Source organism: Pantherophis guttatus, chromosome 5 (genome assembly GCF_059756535.1).
Source record: "Pantherophis guttatus breed Tessera chromosome 5, ASM5975653v1, whole genome shotgun sequence".
Classification (NCBI taxonomy): Eukaryota; Metazoa; Chordata; class Lepidosauria; order Squamata; family Colubridae; genus Pantherophis; species Pantherophis guttatus.
Genome location: NC_142067.1, coordinates 110,042,147 through 110,053,284, shown reverse-complemented (window position 1 = coordinate 110,053,284; position 11,138 = coordinate 110,042,147). Strand labels below are relative to the sequence as shown.

Genomic DNA, 11,138 nt, shown 5'->3' with positions numbered 1-11,138 from the left:
CACACTCCTGGCACTATCTAAACAAGGTCTGCTTTGAACAATTAAGCCTTGGGATGATTTGGCTTTCTCACTTTCCATGGCAACCTTATCATCTAATTAGCCACTCATGTCAGGTCCAAGAGTTGTGTTTATGGGGGATTGACTGCTTTTTGTAATTCTGAAACTTAGCTTGTCCTATTGATCCTATCTCGTGGTTGAAGATTATCCTTATAAAAGGCCATCAGTGGTTCTGAAGGTTCTTAATAACATTTCACATTATTAAAGGGCACAGATCTCAAAGCAAACATGGCCGAATGGTTGAATCCCTTTAAGTACTAAGTACTGTATATGAAAGCAGGGAAAACATGCTATAGTGAGGAATGCATTCTACTCAAAGGCTCTAAATGTCACTCTCTGCTTATTTTCTTGACTTGAGAAATGAGCACATGGGCAATGACCATTATCTGTATACTAGTATACCAGTAGTATACCAGTATACACACTTATAGCTCAAGCTTTGTAGATCAAGGTATAGAGGAGTAAAACGAGTGAATGAGTTTGTGTCTTTTGTGAAGGCAAGGCTAACATATCCTATTGTTTTTGTTTTGTTTCCTTCTATGGTATTTTCCATGGAAAGGAGTGGTTATAGGGTTTTTTTTCATTGCAGCTTACAAGACCATAAGGTAAAGGTAAAGGTAAAAGTTCCCCTCACACATATGTGCTAGTCATTCCCAACTCTAGGGAGCGGTGCTCATCTCCATTTCAAAGCCGAAGAGCCAGCGCTGTCTAAAGATGTCTCCATGGTCATGTGGCCAGCATGACTAAATGCCAAAGGTGTACAGAACGCTGTTACCTTCCCACCAAAGTTGATCCCTATTTTTCTACCTACATTTTTTATGTGCTTTCGAACTGCTAGGTTGGCAGAATCTGGGACAAGTAACGGGAGCTCACCCTGTTACACGGCACTAGGGATTCGAATTGCTGAACTGCTGACCTTTCGATCAACAAGCTCAGCGTCTTAGCCACTGAGGCACCAAGTCCCTCTACAAGACCATAGAATGACAAATACATTTAAATACAGCAGTGCAATTTCAGAGTATCACAAAAAGGAGTTTTGGTGTGGGTCACATATATCCTAAAGCCTAAAGCATTAAAGCATGAAGAAGAAAATAAAAAAAGACACTTAATTTGAAATCTCAAAGGTGCTTTTTCAAAAGGAAACTGAACTGTTTTTTTTTCCCTTGAGGAAGAAGAATCTCTGCAGACACTCAGTTTGAAACTTATATCTAAAATCACTACAATTAAGATTTGGGGGAAAAAAACAGGTTTTGGGGAAAAAAAGTTTAGACATAATTCCAGAACATATTATTAAAAAACTATATAAAGTTGAGCTATCATTCTAAATGTTGTAAGGAATACCATTTTTACCACCTGAGGAAATTGTAGCCTTAAAAATAGCAATTATCTTTTCAAGTTTTTTTTTTTAAAACTCTCTTATTTCAGTTTTTATAAATATATTTTGAGGTGTGATTAATTTTTAAAATACACAGAACTTGATGAATACTTAGAAGAAGCACTAGAAATAACAGAAAATAAAGTATAACTTAATTGATTATCTTAATAAGTAAAGATGTAGTCCTACACCCACCTCTGTTGTGGTAAGTCCCACTATTTTAGTAGGGCTCTATTCTGGATAATATGAGTCTCCTTTCCAGAGAATTCTGAAATGTTCTATTTTTCTTCTAGATTATTCTGATCTCAACATAGGTTTTACAACATTGAATTTTATTTGTTATAATAAGGATGATTATTACATTTCTTAAATTAGATAGAAACTTCATGCTTCTTACATTATGCTAGTTGTTGATTCTTAATTAAATTTCAATAATAGTTATAATTGGGATAAAATAATCTTTATATTTATCTTTTTAATCTCTATTGTCTCTCTCCCTCCCTCCCTCCCTCCTCTTCATCCTCCTCCTTCTCCTCCTCCTCCTCCTCCTCCTCTAGAATGTACCTTTAAAAATCTGTAAAATAAAGTAAAATAAATTTAGTAAGTCTTGCAAACAGAAAGAAGAAGAAAGGCAACTTAAAAATGAGTTCTCAGGGAATAATTTCATGGAAAGTATTCATGGAAACTTATATCAGGGAAATATTGCAATATACTCTTATAATAGTTTGTAATCATGGGCAAATTATAAAGGCATAACAAGAAAATTATAACTGACATTTTCTTCTCTTCAGGTGTCATGAATGATATTCCAGTTTTTCTGGAACAGATTGGTGATAATGTTTCATAATTCTCAACAAAGAAACATGTAACATATTTTATGATTCAAATGAAGCAAATTAAGCCTTCACTAAATCAAAATCCAAAGTGGGTTGTTCAAATTTGCTAACTAGCTTATAATAGGATCTAGAGAAACTGATTTGATTCCCAGTTAAAATTCTCATTCATATGAATCATTTATTTTAACAAGACTTAATTCATACGTGATGTCGAACATGGTGGTAAAGCATTGTTAAAGCCTCTTTTTTAAAAAACAAAAGTTATAAATAATTGCAATTAGAACATGTGCAGGAGGTTTGAGGGGAAATATGGAAAGCAGCATCATATTGCCATATCACATGCTCTTTCCTCCGTCCTTTTTGGACATGTACAGTATTAGAACATTGCATGCATCTATCAAAAGGGTAGAACTTACAGCATGAAGATGTATCACAACTTTCATCATGAAATCCACATAATGCTTCAACTGCAAATAAACTATTGAGGATTTTTGATGGTTTGTTTTCCTAGGTCCAATCATAGAACAGAATAATAGAGTTGGAAGGTGTTAAGATACGAGAATCTAGCCCAAGAAATACTCAGAATCAATGGTATGTTCCAATCATATTTATTGAGTCAACTTTGCTCTCTTACAGGTGAAGTTGCAGTGCACGCCAGTACCTCGTGTATGTCGCTTAAGTACTAGGGAGGCGTGGTTAAAGGTAAGGAGGAGTTGTGGGAAAGGTGAGGGTGTGGGTGTTAACCCTTACTGTACCAAGTAGGAGGTGGTATGGGAGTTAGGAATTTATATGTGACAAAAGGGACCTCAGAGGTCTTCTAGTCTTGCTTGAGCAGGAGACTCTACTATTTCAGACAAATTGTGAAAGCCTTCAGTGAGGGAACACCCACAACTTCTAAATGCAAGCTATCCAATTGGTTGATTGTTCTCACTGTCAGGAAATTTCTGCTCAGGTCTAGATTGCTTCTCTCCTTGATTAGGTTCCATTCATTGCTTCTTGTTCTGCCTTCTGATGCTTTGGAAAATAGGTTGACCACCTCTTCTTTGTAGAAGCCCCTCAAATATTGGAGACTGCTATCATGTCTCCCCATTCTTTTCACTAGACTTAGACATATCCAGTTCCTGCAACTGTTCTTCATATGTTTTAGCCTCCAGCCCCCTAATCATTCTTCTTGATCTTCTCTGCACTCTTTCCAGAGTCTCAACATTATATATATTTAGCTGCTGTGGCACACTCTTGGCTCCATCACTGAAGGCTTTCAAAAAGAGACTAGGCAACCATTTGTCTGAAAAGGTATAGGAATTCCTGCCTGAGCAGGGAGTTGGACTAGAAGACCTCAAGGCCCCTTCCAACTCTGTTATTCTGGTGTATTTGAATGATTGCCCACTTCGACTCCAAGACCCCTCTCGGAACTTGGACTCCAAGATGCCTCTCGGATATCAGATCTTTACTGATTGTAGAGGACTTCCTCTACAATTAGTTAAGTCAATGATAAGAAAAGGTGGGATGAAGGAAGGGAGATTCCTTCAATCATATCTGGATAGCCACAAAATATTCTTATTTGCTTGTGTCCCCCCCACCCTTGTTATACAGTCAGTTGTCACTGTGTAATCAAATTTAAACTACATTATCAGCTAGCTAGACAACTTCCCAGTTAGGAGACTTCTCAGAAGAACCTCTTTAGAGATTTCCAGTCTAGGCATGTAAGTATCACTTGATTACACCCCAGTGTTGTTACAGAATAATCATATTTATGTCCACTCAGGAGGCATTCAACCAAAGTAAATGGGGTTTAGTCTAGATAAATAAAATTTCAGTTTTAACCTTGTATTTTCATTTCATTTTGCTGGTGTCTGCTTAATATTCATGTTGCTTCTAGATCCCTACTGCTTCTGTAATTTTTAATGTGTTTGACCTCTTTTATTAGTGGGAGATTCTAAACCATATTTACTAAATAGCATGCTAAAATTTTAAACAAAGCAGATTTCCATTCTCTTCATGATTATGCATTAGTTTAAAAATATGACTAACAAGGCCAACAATAAATATTCTCCAGGCACCCAAACAGAAGCCCTTTTCTTCATTCTTTCTCAGAATTGCCAGATAATTTGCATTTGACCTGTGCCTCTGCGTCTGAATGCAAATATATATTTTCCCCCAGGTTGAATTCTAATCTGCCCTTAATTAAGCTAGAAACATTAAAGAAGTTCCATTTTTCTTGGCTAAGTAATCAGCTTTTTTATTTGATTTTAATAATGCAACAATTACTTTAGTCTTGATCCCATGCTACTGAGTTCCATTTTCAGAGCACATTAGGCTTCAGGGATGTCATTTCCAAACCATGTCCTAGAATCATTAGCATGCTACAGGATAATGTTTAATGTGTCATTGTAAATAAATGACATAATATGGTCTCCAGTATCCATAACTAATACCCTTTTTAATAAGCCATCTTGGTCTAGTAGTTAAGGAATCAGGCTAAAAACCAGGAGACTGTGAGTTCTAATCCCACCTTAAGCATGAAATCTGGCTGAGTGACTTGGACCAGTCAGTCCACCTCAGCCCTAAGAAGAACACAATGGCAAATCACTTCCAAAATCTTGCCAAGAAAATTTCAGGGACTTATCTAGGCAGTTGCCAGGAGCCAAGACTGATTTAAATGGATCAAAAAACAAAACTTTATTATTATTAATAGGTAGGTGAGTAGCAGATTCTTGGAAATAATTTGCATAAATAAATAAATAAATAAATAAATAAATAAATAAATAAATAAATAAATAAACTTTATTGTCATTGTATGTGTATACGCAGTATACACATACAACTAAATTCACTTAACACCCAAAGACCAGGTCCAACACACATAATCCCAAATACACTCCTACCCACTACAATTCCCCACCCCTAAACCACCCAAACATCCACACAACAGACCAAGTAGCACTTAGCACTTAGACTTATATATGGCTTCACAGTTCTTTACAGCCCTCTTTAAGTGGTTTTACAGAATCAGCATATTGCTCCCAATCTGGGTCCTTATTTTAATTTACCAACCTTAGAAGGCTGAGTCAACCCTGAGTCAGTGAGAATTGAACTGCTGGCAGTCAGCAGAATTGGCCTGCAATAATGCATTCTAATCATTGCACCACCGTGGGCCTGTGGTTGCAGCCTTCTCCTCCCTACTACAATGAATCCAGAGGAATGTAAGATTGCATTTCTTCAGTAGAATAAAGTATTATTGGAAGTTTTAATCACAATCTTCCCCCATTATTTTGACATGTAAGCCTGTGTTGAGTTTGCATGTACATTTTTACATATTCAGTTAAATTACAAAGGTGATTAGAAATGTTCTCAGGAGGACCCGAGTGTCCAAGATATGAATAGCTGATATATTTTTTTTAAAAAAAAATGATTTATATGCCGCCCTTCTCCGGAGACTCAGGGCGGTTTACAATGCGTTAAGCAATAGCCTTCATACTTTTGTATATTTATACAGTCAGCTTATTGCCCCCACAAACTGGGTCCTCAATTTACCTACCTTAGAAAGGATGGAAGGCTGAGTCAACCTTGAGCCTGGTAAGATTTGAACCTGCAGTAATTGCAGGCAGCTGTGTTAATAACAGGGTGCTTTAAACCACTGTACTACCAAGGCTCCTACTTGCTTTTTCTGTCTGAAATCCACCAATGATCATACTTTCTAAAGAGTAATGATAATAGCAAAACAGTTGAAGGAACATGCTGGCAAATATTGAAAGGTAAAGAAAATTCTAATATTCCCTCTTATTCCATTCTTAGACTTTCAGCAAGCCTAGCAGACCCATAAGACTGGCCCAGCATTGCCATCTTCAATCTTCAAGACTGAGTTGCATTTTTGAGCTTGGATTTCTTTTGTCATTTCCTTTTATAAAATGGATTTGTAGGAGTAAATATAAGGGGAAAGGAGTTGCAACTGGGGTTTCATGGCAATGGCTCAATAATTTATTCCCGTTTTGTTCAGCACCATCGAATAAACGTCTTTAGGAAGTTTAAGAGAAGAACAAAAACAGGCAGTCTTTGTATTGTTTGTCTTCAGCATCTGGTATTCAGAGAGGCGCTCTGTTTGAAGAGCATAGATGGTGCAGCTATTAAAATGCTTGTGTTGTTACCCTGGCCCCGGAGGCTGATTTATCTTCGCATGCTGATTCGGAGGATGATATGGAGGAGGAAGCTGTCACGAGCTATGACAGACGGAGGGGCCGTCTTCACTGGTGAGTCAGAAGAACTGACAGTTGCTGATGTGCCTATGGACCCCAGCCAAATTGAGGAGGAAACAGAGGCTGGTAACAATGAGGGGGAGCCCCTATTGGATGCAAGAGAGAGACGTAGGAGACGTCGTAGAGAACAGCTATTGCCACGTCCCAAGAGGTGTGGTCAGGAGACGTAGGGCCATACCCTACAAAGTATAAAAGGGGTGTGACTGGACTGAAAAGGCGTGGTGAACAATTTGCTGGCGTTTTGGATGCAGTGGAGTTACAACTGTTAGTTTGGAGTTTTTGACAAGAGTTTGCATTCCTGCATTAGCCTGCTGACCATCTGCCAAGACCTTGGAACATTGCCTGGTAAGTATTGGACTGATATACGCTTTGGAAGAGAACTATTTATTAAAGGGCCAGCTTCAGTCTCTCTAGCCTGCGTTTGTTACTGCCAGGCTATTTGAGCCTCTGCAAGGCCACTCGTGGGAGGGGACAGAACAGCTTGTATGGGCACTGATAATGGGGAACTAATACACAGAACTTTGAGTGAATTAAGTCAAATGATACGATGGTGGAGATGAACTGAGAGAGAGAGAGACACTGAGACATTTGTAGTACATAGCACTAAATGCTGGTTAGTGCTACAATACATGCACATAAACTCACTATGTATCATTTCTGATAGAAGCTTTCAAATTACTGATGTATTTTTTTTTAAAAAAATTGCAGCCTAGAAGGTATCAGCTGTCCATAAAGATATTTATCCAAAGCTAATTAACCTGCAAGGCATACATCTCCTTCTCAGAGGGACCCCAACAGTTCCATCTGAGATGCCAGGACTTCCTCTGTGCTATCTATGTCTACCACTTTATCTACCTTTCAACCGTCTTTTTTTTCTGGGTGGCTGAACACAGGTTGCCTACAATCTTATCTTTTATAAGCGATTCAATGAATTCTAAAAAATTCAGGTCTTTTGACTCCCTAACGTTTAAATCAACACTCATTGTGCCCCTTGAGTTCTGCCAAAGAACCTATGTTTTTTGAAAGTAATGTATCTCCCAGGGACAAAATAATGGAGCAGCAAACTTTTCTATTATTATTTGCAGTTTTTGCTTATGTACCTCCTGTGAAAACTGAACCATGTCATAAATCTCCTGTTCCTCTCTGCCAGCAAGATGCAGAAACGAAGCACACTGAAGTCATTCCTCTTGCCACTCTGACCCGCCAGCAATCACATACAACAGAAATGCCTGGAGCCATTTCCATCAAGTCTCTGCAATGCTGTTACAAGGATGCTGGAGGTAAAAGAAAGGCTCTAAATAGTTAATTCATTTCTGATACCATATAACATTTGCTGGACCGACATCATCCCCGGAGCTCTACTTTAAATCTACAGATTCACAATCAAATCATCTCAGATGGCAAACAGTCCTTTATCCACAGGAAGACAGTCAAGTACGCACAGCTACTCTGCACATAAAACAACAGGGAATACCCTGCAGAAAGGAACACCAACAATGAATAATAAATTACACTTATTAAAGGCAGCTGTCCAGCAGACATTTTGCTGATTTGCAGCTCTCCTTAGGGGTATAAATACCCATATGCCACACTTATCTTGAATACTATGGACAATATGGTCTTCAGTTTGCCAATAAGCAGAGACATAAGTGAAACATTACTAAAACCAAGATTGCATTTTGCATGACTATCCTCACGACCAATGCAAATGATGCTCACCAGCCACACGTTTTTGCTAATCCAAAATCCACATATCTGTATTTTGGTGATAACCATCTTTCCAGCTTGTGGCTCACAACTGAATATTAACTTAATAATAGTTCACTTAATGCAATTGATTTTAATTTAATTTAAGGTTTATCACATATACAGCATTATGTACTATATGGCATACTACACAAGCTTGCCTTAGAGAAAATGTTAGGGAAGATGTACCACACTGAGTTGGGGCAATTTTATCCTGATTTATATTCCTCCGAAGGGGAAGGGGAAAGGAACAGAGGTCAGAAGTCATTAGTGAAACTCTGACTAAGTGCTTGGACTTAGTGGGCATCTACTAATATCCATTTTCTTCTGTTCCATATAATCAGTTTCTTGCTTTACACTGCTTTCTATTTGCTAAAATCTCACTTTAAAGATGTCAGAATTGCATCATTTCTGTCTTCAGTTGTTTGCTTGTAAGTACATTTTGTTATTATATTAACAATGTCAATGATTCTATGCACATATCATTCAACCCGTATATATCAATAAAAGAATTATTACTTTGAAGCTCATTAGAGGATTGGATAGGTATCTGAAGCAAATCCAGTCAGATCTCAAGAGTGGCAATTTGTTCATGACTACTCTATCTTTTAGCAATTGATTCTCTTATCTGTGTCATCCCCTGAACAAGTAAAATCTTTGCCGTAGCCTGTCTGCATCTCATCAAATTGCTGCTATTTTCGTTTTACACTAATATAAATCAACTGACCTCTGCTTGGTTTCTCCCAATTTCTTCCTTCATCTAGAAATATCAATTCAGAGTGATTATGAAAATCCAATAGCAATCATAGCTTGGAGACAATTCAGTGACATCACTTATACTCTTATATAGCACTTCTTTAGAGCTTTTAACTTAATGAAATTTACAAGGGCAGTTGGAAAAACAGCTGTCATTGATTTTGAGATGAGAAAATGAAAAAACTGCTTCTCATTTTTGGACCCATCACAAATGTTTATAATCAATGCTTTATATTACAGACAAAAACACATTGAGCAGCACTGCCAAAGCTGAAATCTGTCAATTCTACTCACCTATTGCTGTCTATGTTCTGCCTTATGCCAGTCCCATATAATTATCTGGCTGTTGATGGTTTTCATTTTACTGCTTGATAAATAGCCAGTCAAATCCAAACTTCAGGATTTCCAGACAGGCATGAACTAGATACTGACTGTCTCTGAATATTGGCAGTGAGCGGACTAAAGCAATGTAGAGACAAGAAATATTGATTGATTGAATGTTTTGATTTGCATTGCGATACAAAACTTGTACAGAATTCTATTACAGTAAATTTGGGGGATCTACTCAATTAGATATTGTAATTACAAGATCTATCCTACATAGAGTCTTCTAGCATTTGACAGAAGTATTAGGAGGCACGTTGATTCAGTGGTTTAATGACACAGGAGATGGTTTGGCAGTTTGGGTGCATGGAAGGGTGAATTCTTGTCAGTTGCCTTAGCTTTCATACAGATAACAGTTTGAAAGCATATTCTATGCAAGTAGATAGATAGGTACCACTTCAGTGGGGAGACGAACTGATGCAGGCAGTTGGATTCCTGGTGGCTCTGAAACTTCCTGGTTTGTGATGCCTGCTTGCAAGGCAGTTTCAGGAAAGGAAGGGACTTTGGAAGGAAGAGCTGCTCATCTTTCTGTGTGGTGCGAAGCAAAGTCACCCTCCTGGTTCACAGTTTGGGAAGCACGCAAGTCAGTGGTATTCAGCCCGTTCTATCCGGTTCGAGCGAACCGGTAATGGGGGCTGCAGGAGGCTCCGCCCACCCACCTGGACATAATGACATCCCATTTTTGACACTCTGTGCATGCGTGGAAGGCCCTGCGCATGCGCGCACTCACATTTGTGAACTGGTAGCGAAGGTAAGTGAATACCACCCGTGACACAAGTGTGTCCTACAACAGGGCTGGTATCTTGATGAGCCAAAACTACTCCTGTGGATTTGCTTTGTGGTCTCCTGGCGACTGTAACAATACCATATGTTAATAATAATCTGAAATGTCCTGGAAAATATTTGCAGGCATGAGGGGTTGGGACAGGGGCTGTGAAATCATACTGAAAGCACTATACAATAGGGAAAACTGTATACAAATCTCTATTTGTCAGAAAGAGGTGCATTTGACCACACAGAATTTGTTACATTATTTTTTAGAAAATAATAATAATAAAAGAATGAAACAGCAAGGAAATCAATATAATTCTTACATAAGATGGAGTTGGATGAATCCACATTTGTATAGGACAAAGCATCATTTATTTTAAAGTATGTCCTTTAAACAGTGATGGCGTGCGTGCGTGCCCTTGTCATGGCCACGACCAGGAAGAGGAGCTGCCCAGGGGGTATGCGCGCGCTGGATAAGGTAATTCCAATTTCCAGCATGCGCATGCGTGCTGGCCAGCAAGTCTTCTCGTTACTGACAAGCATGCACAATGCACCAGTCAGCTGGCTGGCATGAATGCTCCTGCCAGAAAATAGAAGACCAGCTCTTTCAGTTTCCAGCATTGCTGCACACACAAAGGCCAGCTGATCTCTGTGTGTGCATGCGCGCCAGAAATCTGGAAGAGGAACCGGCGATGCTGTGCATGCCAGGCGACATAGCTCTGCGTGCAACTTTGGGCACGCATGCCATAGGTTCGCCATCATGGGTACAGTAATGGGTTCCAACCGGTGTTACCACCGGTTCTCTTCATGCACACATTGCACATGATCACCGCATGTGTGCATGCTTCGCTCGCAGATGCACCAAACTTGAGCTCTGCACAAGCGCATTAGATTTCTGCCAGCTGAGGCACAGCAATCCACTCTGATGCACCTATCAGCTGAGCTAAAAAATGACAAATA

At 38.9% G+C, this 11,138-nt stretch overlaps 1 long non-coding RNA gene across 2 annotated transcripts; it reads left to right on the top strand.

Annotated features, from left to right (window-relative positions):
• The first annotated feature begins 2,577 nt into the window (after nt 1–2,577).
• LOC132710446 (uncharacterized) lies at nt 2,578–8,786 on the top strand. 2 transcript variants are annotated; one of them, XR_009621140.2, is made up of 3 exons: nt 2,578–2,970; nt 6,064–6,866; nt 7,672–8,786. It is a non-coding gene; the product is annotated as an uncharacterized LOC132710446 (long non-coding RNA). The 2 variants fall into 2 exon arrangements; XR_009621138.2 differs by having other exon boundaries at nt 7,607–8,786.
• The last annotated feature ends 2,352 nt before the right edge of the window (nt 8,787–11,138 follow it).